The sequence below is a fragment of the Salmo salar genome, chromosome 07 (genome assembly GCF_965601325.2).
Source record: "Salmo salar chromosome 07, fSalSal1, whole genome shotgun sequence".
Classification (NCBI taxonomy): domain Eukaryota; kingdom Metazoa; phylum Chordata; class Actinopteri; order Salmoniformes; family Salmonidae; genus Salmo; species Salmo salar.
In genome coordinates, this window is record NC_138297.1 from 11,574,696 (window position 1) to 11,592,500 (window position 17,805).

Genomic DNA, 17,805 nt, shown 5'->3' on the forward strand with positions numbered 1-17,805 from the left:
TCACAGGAAGGCCAAAAAGATCATCAAGGACAACAACCAACCGAGCCACACTGCCTGTTCACCCCTCTATCATCCAGAAGGCGAGGTCAGTACAGGTGCATCAAAGCTGGGACCGAGAGACTGAAAAATAGCTTCTATCTCAAGGCCATCAGACTGTTAAACAGCCATCACTAACACAGAGAGGCTGCTGCCAACATGCAGACCTGAAATCATTAACCACTATAATAAATGGATCACTAATTACTTTAATAATGCCACTTTAATAATGTTGACATATCTTGCATTACTCTATTGCATCTTGCCTATGCCGCTCGGTCATTGCTCATCCATATATTTATATGTATACATTCTTATTCCATCCCTTTACTTAGATTTGTGTGTATTAGGTAGTTGTTGTGGAATTGTTAGATTGCTTGTTAGATATTGCTGCACTGTCGGAACTAGAAGCACAAGCATTCCGCTACACTTGCAATAACATCTGCTAACCATGTGTATGTGACCAATAAAATGTGATTTGATTTGATATGATTTGAAGAGATGCCAGGAAGACTAGAAAAAAGAAGGGCTATCTCGGAACAACAACTTATAATTACTGGACCACAGACTTTGAATGGGCTAAAGCCCCCAAAGCAACCAGGCAACTGCTGTGTTCCTCTCTTTCTATGCTCACAGTCTAGCTGTCTGTGTGGATGAATAACACGGGGTAAAATGAAGGTTGGGGGCAGGGGATCCTTTACCATGCAGAGTTCAGACATAGTTCACAGCCATACATTTAGGAACACAGGTTGGCCACATAGAGCTGCACTGAGGAGGTACGAGCCCTCTTTGATTATCTCTTTTCTCCACAACTGGTTGGAGGTCAGCATTGCCTTGGGGGATGTTTTTAAAGATGTGGTGTCTTGTTTCTTGTTGTTGTCTGCCAGAGACCTTTCTGAAATGTTGATGAAGCATTTGAGGGAGAGATGGGTCTGTAACAAGGAAGCAGATACATTGAGAGAGAAAAACTATTATAAATGCTGTGATGTTTCCGATCTTACCCGGGCCATGAAGACCTATGTGGTGAATACCCAAACTTAAACTCAAAAGATATCACCGAAAAAGAAGAGACAGCTAGGGAGATGGGAGAAAGGGAGTCTGTGCTGCCAAGCTTTCTAAAGCAGGCAGGGATGAAACGTCGCCTCGTTCATAAGATGATTATGTTGTTAAATGAGATACCGCAATACTCTTGTAAGCGCTTAATCCAAGGATCTCCGGCTGCCTTGCAAATGTACCAGATGTCAGTGAGTATGACACAAAGCTCTGGAATGAGCAGCAGAATCCTCCTCTGTCCTTTCCGTTATCATTCTGTTATGTTTCAGATGCAGTGGTAGCCTGGTGCTTGTTTTTATGGGACGCATTGTGTTGTACTCAATTAGTTCCGATGTTCCATGGAACATTTTAGTAATTTAGTAGACGCTCTTATCCAGAGAATTTGGAGTTAAGTGCCTTGCTCAAGGGCATATCAACACATTTTTCACCTAATCAGCTGGTGGATTCGAAACAGCAACATTTAGGCTACTGGCCCAATGCTCTTAACCGCTGGGCTACCAGCCAGTCTCAATGCAGACACAAAACATACAACATGGGCAGAACCTCAGAAAACCAATGTATCTGACTTTCGCTTCCCCTGACAAACTTCAAACTTATTTCAGAAGTGCTCTCTTAGTGTTGCCTTGCTGTCCTCTCTCTCTCAATTCCCAGGTGCAGCTGTGGCACAATGCATGTTTGGGCTGCTTGAGCACAACCAGTTCAAGATTCCAATAGACTCAAATGCCACACAGCAGTTAAGTTTGGGTAGAAAACTGATGCACTGCAGTGGCCTTGTTTCCCCCGACAACTTCTAACTGCTTAATTCACCAGATCTCTCTTAGTATCGCTATGATTTTCTAAATGTTCATTCTGATTCTCTCACAATGCCCAGGTGAAACGTTAAGGGCGGGTGGACAGAGGTGGAGTAGCATTCTCTTTCCCTTGCCAGGAAGGAAAAACCATGACATTGACAACATTACAGCGTGGAAACAGGAGAGGTCGAGAGACCATCCCCATTGAATCAGATGGCGAATTATGCTGAATTATCACACTATCATTCCCACTAATTGCATCTGACTGGTTTTCCAGAGAGTTTTGTAATTCCCTTAAATGAGTTAAAGTGTCTGTGATGAGCTATGCTTGAACTCAGTTAACACTAAGTGATATGTGATTTGTTTTCCTCATTGTTTACCATGAGCAGGCTACTCAGTGAAAGGTAGGTAAAATAAAAACTGTAATTAATAGCATGCAAGGTGTATTAATTGCATTGCTTTTAGGGAGTATGGGTTTCATGTTACTAGCAATGTCACGGCCACTTCCTTGAGGGGAACAAATTAAGTGCACTATTAAAGCACATTGAACATGGATCACACGACTTTAAATTAAACAATATCAAGTGCCAGATTTCTCAAATACTGCCGACGCAGAGTATGTTGAGAATCAAAGTCATTTAATCACATTAAATATGAATATTTTGATTTCCAAAGAAAAGGGCCCTGTTTCTGCACAGCACTGATGTCGTTAACGACCTCTTCCTCTCTCTTCCTCTCTCTTCCTCTCTCTTCCTCTCTCTTCCTCTCTCTCTCTCTCTCTCTCTCTCTCTCTCTTCCTCTCTCTTCCTCTCTCTCTCTTTCTCTCTCTCTCTCTTCCTCTCTCTCCCTCTCTCCCTCTCTCTTCCTCTCTCTTCCTCTCTCTCTCTCCCTTCATTTTTCTCTCTCTCTCTCTCTCTCTCTCTCTCTCTCTCTCTCTCTCTCTCTCTCTCTCTCTCTGACTCTCATTATTTTATTATACATTTTCTTAAAGTTGCTCTGTGTCTGGCACTCATGTTTGAGTTCTCAGCTGGCTGACGGGTTGTCACAGATAATACGTTTTAACTCCCCATGTGGGACCAAAACTCACTTTCCTTGTAATGTTCCTCATCATTTTATTCCCCTTTGAAGCCCCTTGAATGTAAATTGGAAAAATGTCAAGTAATGTGTCATAAACCTAGATGTGCCTTTAAATAATGTATCCTGTCACACACTTAAAATGTACGTTTTGCAGAATTAGTAAAGATTAAACGTACTGTACTTCGTCTTTAAATTTAAACCCCATATGGATCCATTATATTCTGATCTTATCAAACATCCATTAAGTGTGACTTTAACAATAAGTCACACTATACATTATAATACATCCCACCCCAGTCATTAAATTAATGTTTGCACAATAATGTATAATTATCAGCTAATCAGATCTAGGTCTTCACAGTTGAAAACCTAGGTCACCAGTTAATAACACAGTGATCTGTAACTTCAACTTCCAAGCATTCCGAAACTATCATACCGGAACTATCCTTCCTGAACTATCCTTCCTGAACTATCCTTCTTGAACAATTATTCCAACACTATTGTTCATGAACTATTATTCCTGAACTATCATTCCTGAACTATTGTTCCTGAACTATTTTTCCTGAACTATCAATGCTGAACTATTATTCTTGATCTGTTATTCCTGAACTACCATTCCTGAATAATCATTCATGAACTATCAATCCTGAACTATTTTTCCTGAAATATCATTCCTGAAATATCATTCCTGAAATATAATTCCTGAATTATTATTCCTGAATTATTATTCCTGAACTATTATTCCTGAACTATAATTCTTGTTTTTTTTATTCCTGGACTATCATTCCTGAAAATATCATTCCTGAACTATCATTCCTGAACTTTTATTCCTAAACTATCATTATTGATCTATCATTCCTGAACTATCATTCCTATCAACTATCAAACCTAAACTATCAATTCTGAACTATCAAACCTGAACAATTATTCCAACACAATCGTTTCTGAACTGTTATTCCTGAACTATCATTCTTGAACTATGGTTCCTGAACAATCAATCCTGAACTATCATTCTTGAACAATTATTCCTGAACTATCATTCCTGAACAATTATTCCTGAACTATAATTCATGGACTATCATTCCTAAATTATTATTCCTGAACTATCATTCCTGAACTATTATTCCTAAACTATCATTATTGAACTATCAAATCTGAACTATCAAACCTGAACTATCATTCCGGAACAATTATTCCAAAACCATAGTTCCTGAACTATTATTCCTGAACTATCCTTCCTGAACTATGGTTCCTGAACTATCAATCCTGAACATTTATTCTTGATCTGTTATTCCTGAACTATAATTCCTGAATTACTATTCCTGAACAATCATTCCTGAACAATCATTCCTGAACTTTCATTCCTGAACTATCATTCCTGAACTATTATTCCTAAACTATCATTGTTGATCTATCATTCCTGAACTATGAAACCTGAACTATTTTTCCTGAACAATCAATCCTGAACTATCATTCCTGAACAATTATTCCTGAACTATTATTCCTGAACAATTATTCCTGAACTATTATTCATGGACTATCATTCCTAAATGATTATTCCTGAACTATCATTCCTGAACTATTATTCCTGAACTATCATTGTTGAACTATCAAATCTGAACTATCATTCCTGAACAATTATTCCAACACTATGGTTCCAGAACAATCATTCCTGAACTATTATTCCTGAACTATGGTTCCTGAACTATCAATCCTGAACATTTATTCTTGATCTGTTATTCCTGAACTATAATTCCTGAATAATTATTCCTGAACAATCATTCCTGAACTTTCATTCCTGAACTATCATTCCTGAACTATTATTCCTAAACTATCATTGTTGATCTATCATTCCTGAACTATGAAACCTGAACTATTGTTCCTGAACAATCAATCCTGAACTATCATTCCTGAACAATTATTCCTGAACAATCATTCCTGAACAATTATTCCTGAATTATCATTCCTGAAAAATTATTCCTGAACTATCATTCATGGACTATCATTCCCAAATTATTATTCCTGAACTATCATTCCTGAACTATTATTCCTAAACTATCATTGTTGAACTATCAAATCTGAACTATCAAACCTGAACTATCATTCCTGAACAATTATTCCAACACTATCGTTCCTGAACAATTATTCCTGAACTATTATTCCTGAACTATGGTTCCTGAACTATCAATCCTGAACATTTATTCTTGATCTATTATTCCTGAATGATAATTCCTGAATAATCATTCCTGAACAATCATTCCTGAACAATCATTCCTGAACTTTCAACCCTGAACTATCATTCCTGAACTATTATTCGTAAACTATCATTGTTGATCTATCATTCCTGAACTATGAAACCTGAACTATTGTTCCTGAACAATCAATCCTGAACTATCATTCCTGAACAATTATTCCTGAACTATCATTCCTGAACAATTATTCCTGAACTATGATTCATGGACTATCATTCCTAAATGATTATTCCTGAACTATCATTCCTGAACTATTATTCCTGAACTATCATTGTTGAACTATCAAATCTGAACTATCATTCCTGAACAATTATTCCAACACTATGGTTCCAGAACAATCATTCCTGAACTATTATTCCTGAACTATGGTTCCTGAACTATCAATCCTGAACATTTATTCTTGATCTGTTATTCCTGAACTATAATTCCTGAATAATTATTCCTGAACAATCATTCCTGAACTTTCATTCCTGAACTATCATTCCTGAACTATTATTCCTAAACTATCATTGTTGATCTATCATTCCTGAACTATGAAACCTGAACTATTTTTCCTGAACAATCAATCCTGAACTATCATTCCTGAACAATTATTCCTGAACTATTATTCCTGAACAATTATTCCTGAACTATCATTCATGGACTATCATTCCTAAATGATTATTCCTGAACTATCATTCCTGAACTATTATTCCTGAACTATCATTGTTGAACTATCAAATCTGAACTATCATTCCTGAACAATTATTCCAACACTATGGTTCCAGAACAATCATTCCTGAACTATTATTCCTGAACTATGGTTCCTGAACTATCAATCCTGAACATTTATTCTTGATCTGTTATTCCTGAACTATAATTCCTGAATAATTATTCCTGAACAATCATTCCTGAACTTTCATTCCTGAACTATCATTCCTGAACTATTATTCCTAAACTATCATTGTTGATCTATCATTCCTGAACTATGAAACCTGAACTATTGTTCCTGAACAATCAATCCTGAACTATCATTCCTGAACAATTATTCCTGAACAATCATTCCTGAACAATTATTCCTGAATTATCATTCCTGAAAAATTATTCCTGAACTATCATTCATGGACTATCATTCCCAAATTATTATTCCTGAACTATCATTCCTGAACTATTATTCCTAAACTATCATTGTTGAACTATCAAATCTGAACTATCAAACCTGAACTATCATTCCTGAACAATTATTCCAACACTATCGTTCCTGAACAATTATTCCTGAACTATTATTCCTGAACTATGGTTCCTGAACTATCAATCCTGAACATTTATTCTTGATCTATTATTCCTGAATGATAATTCCTGAATAATCATTCCTGAATAATCATTCCTGAACAATCATTCCTGAACAATCATTCCTGAACTTTCAATCCTGAACTATCATTCCTGAACTATTATTCCTAAACTATCATTGTTGATCTATCATTCCTGAACTATGAAACCTGAACTATTGTTCCTGAACAATCAATCCTGAACTATCATTCCTGAACAATTATTCCTGAACTATCATTCCTGAACAATTATTCCTGAACTATGATTCATGGACTATCATTCCTAAATGATTATTCCTGAACTATCATTCCTGAACTATTATTCCTAAACTATCATTGTTGAACTATCAAATCTGAACTATCAAACCTGAACTATCATTCCTGATCAATTATTCCAACACTATGGTTCCTGAACTATCAATCCTGAACATTTATTCTTGATCTGTTATTCCTGAACTATAATTCATAAATAATTATTCCTGAACAATCATTCCTGAACAATCATTCCTGAACTTTCATTCCTGAACTATCATTCCTGAACTATTATTCCTAAACTATCATTGTTGATCTATCATTCCTGAACTATGAAACCTGAACTATTGTTCCTGAACAATCAATACTGAACTATCATTCCTGAACAATTATACCTGAACTATCATTCCTGAACTATCATTCCTGAACTATTATTCCTGAACTATCATTGTTGAACTATCAAATCTGAACTCTCAAACCTGAACTATCATTCCTGAACAATTATTCCAACACTATGGTTCCTGAACAATCATTCCGGAACTATTATTCCTGAACTATGGTTCCTGAACGATCAATCCTGAACATTTATTCTTGATCTGTTATTCCTGAACTATAATTCCTGAATAATTATTCCTGAACAATCATTCCTGAACAATCATTCCTGAACTTTCATTCCTGAACTATCATTCCTGAACTATTATTCCTAAACTATCATTGTTGATCTATCATTCCTGAACTATGAAACCTGAACTATTGTTCCTGAACAATCAATCCAGAACTATCATTCCTGAACAATTACTCCTGAAATATCATTCCTGAATAATTATTCCTGAACTATCATTCCTGAACAATTATTCCTGAACTATCATTCATGGACTATCATTCCTAAATTATTATTCCTGAACTATCATTCCTGAACTATTATTCCTAAACTATCATTGTTGTACTATCAAATCTGAACTATCAAACCTGAACTATCATTCCTGAACAATTATTCCAACACTATCGTTCCTGAACAATTATTCCTGAACTATTATTCCTGAAGTATGGTTCCTGAACTATCAATCCTGAACATTTATTCTTGATCTGTTATTCCTGAACTATAATTCCTGAATAATTATTCCTGAACAATCATTCCTGAACAATCATTCCTGAACTTTCATTCCTGAACTATCATTCCTGAACTATTATTCCTAAACTATCATTGTTGATCTATCATTCCTGAACTATGAAACCTGAACTATTGTTCCTGAACAATCAATCCTGAACTATCATTCCTGAACAATTATTCCTGAACTATTATTCCTGAACAATTATTCCTGAACTATCATTCATGGATTATCATTCCTAAATGATTATTCCTGAACTATCATTCCTGAACTATTATTCCTAAACTGTCATTGTTGAACTATCAAATCTGAACTATCAAACCTGAACTATCATTCCTGAACAATTATTCCAACACTATGGTTCCTGAACAATTATTCCTGAACTATTATTCCTGAACTATGGTTCCTGAACTATCAATCCTGAACATTTATTCTTGATCTGTTATTCCTGAACTATAATTCCTGAATAATTATTCCTGAACAATCATTCCTGAACAATCATTCCTGAACTTTCATTCCTGAACTATTATTCCTAAACTATCATTGTTGATCTATTATTCCTGAACTATGAAACCTGAACTATTGTTCCTGAACAATCAATCCTGAACTATCATTCCTGAACAATTATTCCTGAACTATCATTCCTGAACAATTATTCCTGAACTATCATTCATGGACTATCATTCCTAAATGATTATTCCTGAACTATCATTCCTGAACTATCATTGTTGAACTATCAAATCTGAACTATCAAACCTGAACTATCATTCCTGAACAATTATTCCAACACTATGGTTCCTGAACAATCATTCCTGAACTATTATTCCTGAACTATGGTTCCTGAACTATCAATCCTGAACATTTATTCTTGATCTGTTATTCCTGAACTATAATTCCTGAATAATTATTCCTGAACAATCATTCCTGTACTTTCATTCCTGAACTATCATTCCCGAACTATTATTCCTAAACTATCATCGTTGATCTATCATTCCTGAACTATGAAACCTGAACTATCATTCTTGAACTATCATTCCTGAACAATTATTCCAACATTATCGTTCCTGAACTGTTTTTACTGAACTATCATTCCTGAACTATTATTTATGTTCTGTTATTCCTTAACTATCAGTTCTGAATGATTATTCATGATATATCATTGCTGAACTATTATTCCTGAAATTTCATTCCTGAACTATCATTCCTGAACTATTATTCCTAAAATCTCATTATTGATATATCATTCCTGAACTATCAAACATTCCTGAATTATTATTCCTGAACAAATTTTTCTGTGTCACGTCCTGACCAGTAAAAGGGGTTGTTTGTTATTGTAGTGTGGTCAGGGCGTGGCAGAGGGTGTTTGTTTAGTGTGTTTCGGGGTTTTGGTTTATGTTCTATGTTTTCTATTTCTATGTGGGTTTTCTAGTTTTTCTATATCTTGTGACATTCTGAACTATCATTCCTGAAATATTATTCCTGAACTATCATTCCTGAACTATCATTCCTGAACTATTATTCCTAAACTATCACTATTGAGCTGTCATTCCTGAACTATCATTCCTGAAAGATTATTCCTGAACTATCGTTCCTGAACTATTATTCCTGAACTATTATTCCTTAACTATCATTTCCGAATGATTATTCAGGAAATATCCTTCCTGAACTATTATTCCTGATCTATTATTACTGAACTATCATTCCAGAACTATTATTCCTGAACTATTATTCCTGAACTATAATTCCTGAACTATTATTCCTAAACTATCATTGCTGATCTAAAATTCCTGAACTGTCATTGCTGATCTATCATTCCTGGTATGTCATTCCTGAATTATTATTCCTGATCTGTCATTCCTGAACTATATTCCTGATCTATTATTCCTGAACTATCATTCCTGAACTATCATTCCTGAACTATTATTCCTAAACTATCATTGTTGATCTATCATTCCTGATATGTCATTCCTGAATTATTATTCCTGATCTATTATTCCTGATCTATTATTCCTGATCTTTTATTCCTGAAGTATTATTCTTTAACTATTTTTCCTGAACTATCAAACTGTTAGAAGACTGGACGCTGGCTCTGGATGGAAGGTGCTCTGCCATGTGATCTAGCTCCAACCCCTTCTCCCCTATTTGTCCCTTGGTGGCGTGACTCAATGCTCCGTGGCAGTTTTGATGGACATTTCGCATTGAGCTCCTCTGTTCTCTCTTTCAGTTTTATGGTGCCACTTTCCCCATCCTCTCTGTACCGGAATAACAAGCCGTTTCAGAAATTCCTCTCAGGGATCCCTGCTGAAGCGTCCACGCTCCGGAGCCCGGATTTCTCGCCTCTCACCGGCTAAAGCCGCTCCAGAGCCAGGAAGGCACAGCTCAGTCGGCCAAGCCCGGCCGCTGTTTCTGTGGGATAAGTTGGCCAGAATGTAAAATGTAAAATAGTTGCTTCGCCTGACGCTGACGCAGTGGCTGCCTCTGCTCCTCTCTTTGGATGGCTGGTTAGGCATTCTCCAACTCATAAAGGATGCAGCTGTGCCGGTAAAAAACAAAGACAGCCCTCTAATTTATGCCTGGGACTAGTCTTGCTAGCTGTTGATCTGCATTCGGGCCACAGAAAAACCCCACTGTTGTGTCTGATTCCAGAGACTGAGCTCTGAGGCTATGTTGAGCAGGAGGATTCTGTCAAGCTGCAGAGAATGCCAGGAAGTGGGGGAAAGTCTTGGATGGAAACATTTTATCTGAAGTAAGAGGAAACAAACTGCTAAATGTGAAAGGTGGTTAGTTTCTACTGCATCTTAGGCCTGCGGTGAGTCATGAACAGTGGGGATTTTACCATGTACATCTCGGTGACGCAAACACATGTTTTTTTGGGGTGGGGGTGCATGCCAGCAAAGCCACAACACAACACAACCAACACAACACAACACTAAACAATACATTAATTGCACTAAAACAGTGACAAATGGTGCCCACAAACTGTTAGGGCCTACATAAAGCTGACCAACAACAAAGTCCCAACAGTAGTTCCAACACCTTACCACTGTTACACCTGGCTATCAGTGGAGCCTTGTCTGGCAGTGAAACAGTTCATTCAGCCTCATTTACTGCCTTTAAAAAAACATAGCTGATATGGCTGACTTGCTTTAACAAATGTGGTTTCTACTGACAATTGAGAGGTACAAACTATGGCATAAGGGGATGACAAGCGGATAACAGGCAATCCGTAATTTCAATTAAGACATTAATGAGCGAGCTAGGACGGACATAGTCAATACAATGTGAACATGTGTTCTCCCTGTACACTAAGTCAGAACCATAGGATAAATAAAGGGGGCATATAAGCAGACAAGGAAATATTTTACAATATTCAATGATTACATTTCTCTAAAACAGGTAATAGGCTACAGGTGCACCACCAAGTCAGAACAGTAAGTGAAATTAAGAGGAGAAAATAGACCAAATTATTAGGGTGAGGCACATGGGCTACTAACAGCTTACTACACATCATACACTTAGTATTACTTTCTTAGCTACAGTATACATATCTCCCTGGCATATTACATAATTTATGCAGCAGCATACAATACATTTTTGGACTCACCTTGTTGTGCTGTGCTCACTTGAACAGGAAGGTGGCGCGGCGGTCCTTCATGGGCAAATTTGGTCAACAAACTTTGCCATCAAAGTCTGTCATTCTCTGGATTTATGTGCTTTCAAGACAACTGGGAACTCTGAAAAAACAAGGTCGAATTATGATGACGTCAGTGATCTTCAGGTCATACAATAGTTCTAGAAATTCCAAGTTGGATGACCTTTCAAAACGTATTGAACTTACTGAAGTCATATTTCCCAGTTCTAAGTTAAGTTGTTTTGAGCGCGGCAGAAATCATGCTTGCTTGACAGCATGGCCAATGTTGAATGTTTATAATTTTAAGCTTGGAAAAGAGACCCTTAAACCGAGAATTGGGACCACACACCCACTCCACTGTGTAGCAGGCTAGTGATTGGTTTGCAATTAGCCACTGATTCCTTCCAAACCACTCATTGTTGAATTTGCGATTTCCAACTTGTTGTGTAATGTTTATGTACAATTGCCGATGAGCATCGATATTCGTTTAATCTTTAACTTCTGTTCCTTATTTCTCTTCATATGACAAGGATTAAAAAGGATTTGCCAGTAGAGTGACGACTTGATTTACGATGATGACTGCTAGCTAAGATTTTGAAAGTATGATGTTGACATCATCAGTCCAATCACAGCCACTGTAGATATAATGTTATTTGACGTCATTTTATCTGTGGCCAATGACCTTGAGCCTTCTTGGAATGGGCATTTCTATTGTAACTCTATGGCAGCACCCAAGGAGTTAGAATTTTTGGCAGTGACTTGAGTGACAGAACACTGAGCCAATCACAGCGCAAATAGAGAACATTACCAACCCCTATGCTCCGTATTTTCCACTGGATGCCCCCCAACCGCAGAAAGCATCGAGCTAGGCTGAAACACCTGCATTTTGGAGCGGCATTACTCATGAAAGCAAAAAAGAGACCATGTTTTTGTATTTTGTTTGCAAACTGATACGTGACATGCATTAATGCCAAAATAACATTCAAAATAGGCAACCACCATGTTTTTTTGTTTGCAAAAAATGTGTGGCTCAAAACAGGTGCCCTGAAAGATGGGTCGCCACTGGTCATGAAAGCTATTCATTGTAGACTTTGCATCCATTGTGAATCATCCAACCCCTATTACGTCATTGTGATGAATGCTCAATTGAAGATTGTTAATTGAAGTTACCTGGGGTCTTGCTCGCCTATACAGTACCTCCCCAGCGCAGCTCAGAAGGAGCCCAGTGAGAGACTAAGAGCTGGAATTGGATTTGAAGCTCTGAGGCAGGGAAGCACGCAAGTAATAAAAAGCTACACTCCCACACACACCAAGGAATGTGATTTCCCCAAGTACCCATGGCTAGATATGTTGAATTTATACATGGAGAGTATGTACATCCAACTCAAACCCAGAGAAACCAGAGGGGGAAAGCCCAGGCGAGTACCTTGGCGAGCATTTCTCATTAACATCAATCAAAATCAAATCAAACTTTATTTATACAGAACACTTCTTAAAACAAATGCATATGAAGGTGCTTCAGTCAATCTGTTGTTACGGTAATCTATTGCTTTTCATTAAGTACTTGTGTGTATTCCAGTCATTACATTGAGCCTGTCCTCCTCTAACTCCTTACACCTGCCTCCTCTGGTATTTATTAAATTAAGTGACCCAATTGCCCCGGCCAGCAACAGCAATTGGGCGTAGTGATTGGCTACTGCCCCCTGGTGGTCCAATAGAAACTGGATGAGCGGCTCTGATGACCCGATGAGTCACCTTTTGGTTTCCAAGGTGACGACACCGCACCTTGCAGCTGATGTCTGATTTGATAAGCCAGGATGATGATATGCTGACACACAATGTACACTGTCATCAGCGGATAACCTGAAGCCTGCAAACCAGGAAAGACGGAGGAGTGTACGAAGTGATATAATGGAGATGTGAGGGGGCGTAGAAAAATATGAACTACCCTGATTTAAGAAGGATATATAATGAGCTAAAAGCACTAAGATATGGAGCCTGTATACAAGAGTGAGAGATAGAGAGAGAGAGACAGAGAGATAGAGAGAGAGAGAGAGAGAGGGGGAGAGAGCATTGCTGCAATGTTGGATAAACAAACCACCTCTTTCTGAGCTCAGCCAAGTCAATGGTTTAACACATTAAACTAGTGCTCTCTGTTCTCTTTATTCTCCATACTCCACTGTGAAGCAATGTACATCACATATCAGGCCTCCTCATCTCTGCCAGGCATTTTAAAGAGGCTCCATGCCCCTGGTGATTCATACATGTAATTAGCTGTAGTTGATCAGAGCCTCCGCAGGAACGATAGTCGGCCAACCAGCACATGCCTTGTGTTCCACACACCCATACTGACCTGGTTACATACCCATACTGATCTGGTTAAAGACCCATACTGGCCTGGTTACAGACCCATACTGCCCTGGTTACAGAACCATACTGACCTGGTTACAGAACCATACTGGCCTGGTTACAGACCCATACTGACCTAGTTACAGACCCATACTGACCTGGTTACAGAACCATACTGACCTGGTTACAGACCCATACTGCCCTGGTTACAGAACCATACTGGCCTGGTTACAGAACCATACTGACCTGGTTACAGACCCATACTGACCTGGTTACAGACCCATACTGACCTGGTTACAGACCCATGGAGAGAGGGGCATGAGAGAGGGGAAAGAAAATAGCCCCTGGATGTAGCTAGCCACTGTATCTTAACAGCGACGATGGTGTCAGTGTCAGTCATGGCTTGACCTTGCGGGCCACATTATATTTTGATTGATTTCCCCTCCAACGGTTGCACTGGGAGGGGACAGAGGCTGGAGAGAGCAGCAGGACAGGGAGAGCTCTATCCAGGCCACTGGAGCATCAGGAATGGCCCTAGGCTGGAACTAAGCCCTCGCCGGTGTCTCTGCTCTTGGTGACATTGATCCACCTGCCCCGTGTCATCACAGACCCAAAATAAAGCATTGCTATAGCATGGGCAGTGACAAGGATAGACATGGCTATATGGGCAGTGACAAGGATAGACATGGCTATATGGGCAGTGACAAGGATAGACATGGCTATATGGGCAGTGACAAGGATAGACATGGCTATATGGGCAGTGACAAGGATAGACATGGCTATATGGGCAGTGACAAGGATAGACATGGTTATATGGGCAGTGACAAGGATAGACATGGCTATATGGGCAGTGACAAGGATAGACATGGTTATATGGGCAGTGACAAGGATAGACATGGTTATATGGGCAGTGACAAGGATAGACATGGCTATATGGGAAGTGACAAGGATAGACAGGCTATATGGGCAGTGACAAGGATAGACATGGCTATATGGGCAGTGACAAGAATAGACATGGCTATATGGGCAGTGACAAGGATAAACATGGCTATATGGGCAGTGACAAGGATAGACATGGCTATATGGGCAGTGACAGGGATAGACATGGTTATATGGGCAGTGACAAGGATAGACATGGTTATATGGGCAGTGACAAGGATAGACATTGTTATATGGGCAGTGACAAGGATAGACATGGCTATATGGGCAGTGACAAGGATAGACATGACTATATGGGCAGTGACAGGGATAGACATGGTTATATGGGCAGTGACAGGGATAGACATGGTTATATGGGCAGTGACAGGGATAGACATGGCTATATGGGCAGTGACAAGGATAGACATGGCTATATGGGCAGTGACAGGGATAGACATGGTTATATGTGCAGTGACAAGGATAGACATGGTTATATGGGCAGTGACAACGATAGACATGGCTATATGGGCAGTGACAAGGATAGACATGGCTATATGGGCAGTGACAGGGATAGACATGGCTATATGGGCAGTGACAAGGATAGACATGGCTATATGGGCAGTGACAGGGATAGACATGGCTATATGGGCAGTGACAAGGATAGACATGGCTATATGGGCAGTGACAAGGATAGACATGGCTATATGGGCAGTGACAAGGATAGACATGGCTACATTTTTAAATTCATACATTTGATGTTTTGTTGAATGTGTTTGATTATTTGGTTATTACTGATGAATGTGTTTGTCTTTTATGACCATGGTTTTTTTTGGTCGCATTTTGTATTTATATTTTGATATGTGTATTTTCTGTAATTTCTGTAATTCAGGGCACATCTGTAAAAGAGACCTTGGTCTCAGTGTGACTACCTGATAAAATAAAGCAAAACATTAGATTATGTCAGCAGAGTACCCAGCCAGAAATAATCAGACACCCATTTTTCAAGCTAGCATATAATGTCACAAAAACCCAGAAGACAGCTAAATGCAGCACTAACCTTTGATGATCTTCATCAGATGACAACCCTAGGACATTATGTTATACAATACATGCATGTTTTGTTCAATCAAGTTCATATTTATATCAAAAAACAGCTTTTTACATTAGCATGTGACGTTCAGAACTAGCATACCCCCCGCAAACTTCCGGGGAATTTACTAACAATTTACTAAATTACTCACGATAAACGTTCACAAAAAGCATAACAATTATTTAAAGAATTATAGATACAGAACTCCTCTATGCACTCGATATGTCCGATTTTAAAATAGCTTTTTGGTGAAAGCACATTTTGCAATATTCTAAGTACATAGCCCAGCCATCACGGGCTAGCTATTTAGACACCCAGCAAGTTTAGCCTTCACCAAAATCAGATTTACTATAACAAAAATGTTATTACCTTTGTTGTCTTCGTCAGAATGCACTCCCAGGACTTCTACTTCAATAACAAATGTTGGTTTGGTCCCAAATAATCCATCGTTATATCCAAATAGCGGCGTTTTGTTCGTGCGTTCTAGACACTATCCGAAATGGTAAATCAGGGTTACGAGCATGGCGCAATTCGTGACAAAAAAATTCTAAATATTCCATTACCGTACTTCGAAGCATGTCAACCGCTGTTTAAAATCAATTTTTATGCAATTTATCTCGTAAAAAAGCGATAATATTCCGACCGGGAATCTGCTTTTTGGTAAACAGAGGAAAAAACAGAAAGACGGGGGCGGCCAGTGCACGCGCCTAAGCCCACTGTCCCTTGATCGGCCACTTGAGAAAGGCGATAATGTGTTTCAGCCTTGGGCTGGAATGACGACATTCAGGTTTTTCCCGGGCTCTGAGAGCCTATTGGAGCCGTGGGAAGTGTCACGTTACCGCAGAGATCCTTTGTTTTGGAAAGAGATGTCAAAGAAAGCCAATAAATGGTCAGACAGGCCACTTCCTGTAAAGGAATCTCTCAGGTTTTGACCTGCCATTTGAGTTCTGTTATACTCACAGACACCATTCAAACAGTTTTAGAAACTTTGGAGTGTTTTCTATCCAAAGCCAATACTTATATGCATATTCTAGTTACTGGGCAGGAGTAGTAACCAGATTAAATCGGGTAGGTCTTTTATCCAGCCGTGTCAATACTGCCCCCTAGCCCTAACAGGTTAAATAAAAAAGACATAAAAAATATGGGCAGGAACAGGGATAGAGAGATACAAGGGGTTCCATTACCTAAACACAATCAAATCAAATTGTATTTGTCACCTGCGCTGAATACAACAGGTGTAGACCTAACAGTGAAATGCTTACTTACAAGCCCTTTTGCAACAATGCGGAGTAAGAAAATATTTGCTAAATAAACTAAAGTTTTTTTTTTTACACAAATAACAAAACAATAATAACAATAATGAGGCTATATACAGAGGGTACCAGTACCGAGTCAATATGCGGGGGTACAGCTTTGGTACCGCTTGCCGTGCATTGGCATAGAGAACAATCTATGAGTTCGGTGGTTGGAGTGATACACCATTTTTAGGGCCTTCCCCTGACACCGCCTGGTATAAAGGTCCTGGATGGCAGGAAGCTTGACCCCAGTGATGTTCTTGGCCATACGCACTACCCTCTGTAGCGCCTTGCGGTCGGATGCTTAGCAGTTGCCATACCAGGCGGTGATGCAACCGGTCAGGATGCTCTTGATGGTGCAGCTGTATAACCTTTTGAGGATCTGGGGACCCATGCCAAAAATGTTCAGTCTCCTGAGGGGGAATATGAGTTGTCGTGCCCTCTTCACAACTGACTTGGTGTGTTTGGACCATGATAGTTTGTTGGTGATGTGGACACCAAGGAACTTGAAGCTCTCAACCTGCTCCACTACAGCCACATTGATGTGAATGTGGGCATGCTCTGCCCTCCTTTTCCTGTAGTCCATGATCAGCTCCTTTGTCTTGCTCACAATGAGGGAGAGGTTGCTGTCCTGGCACCACACTG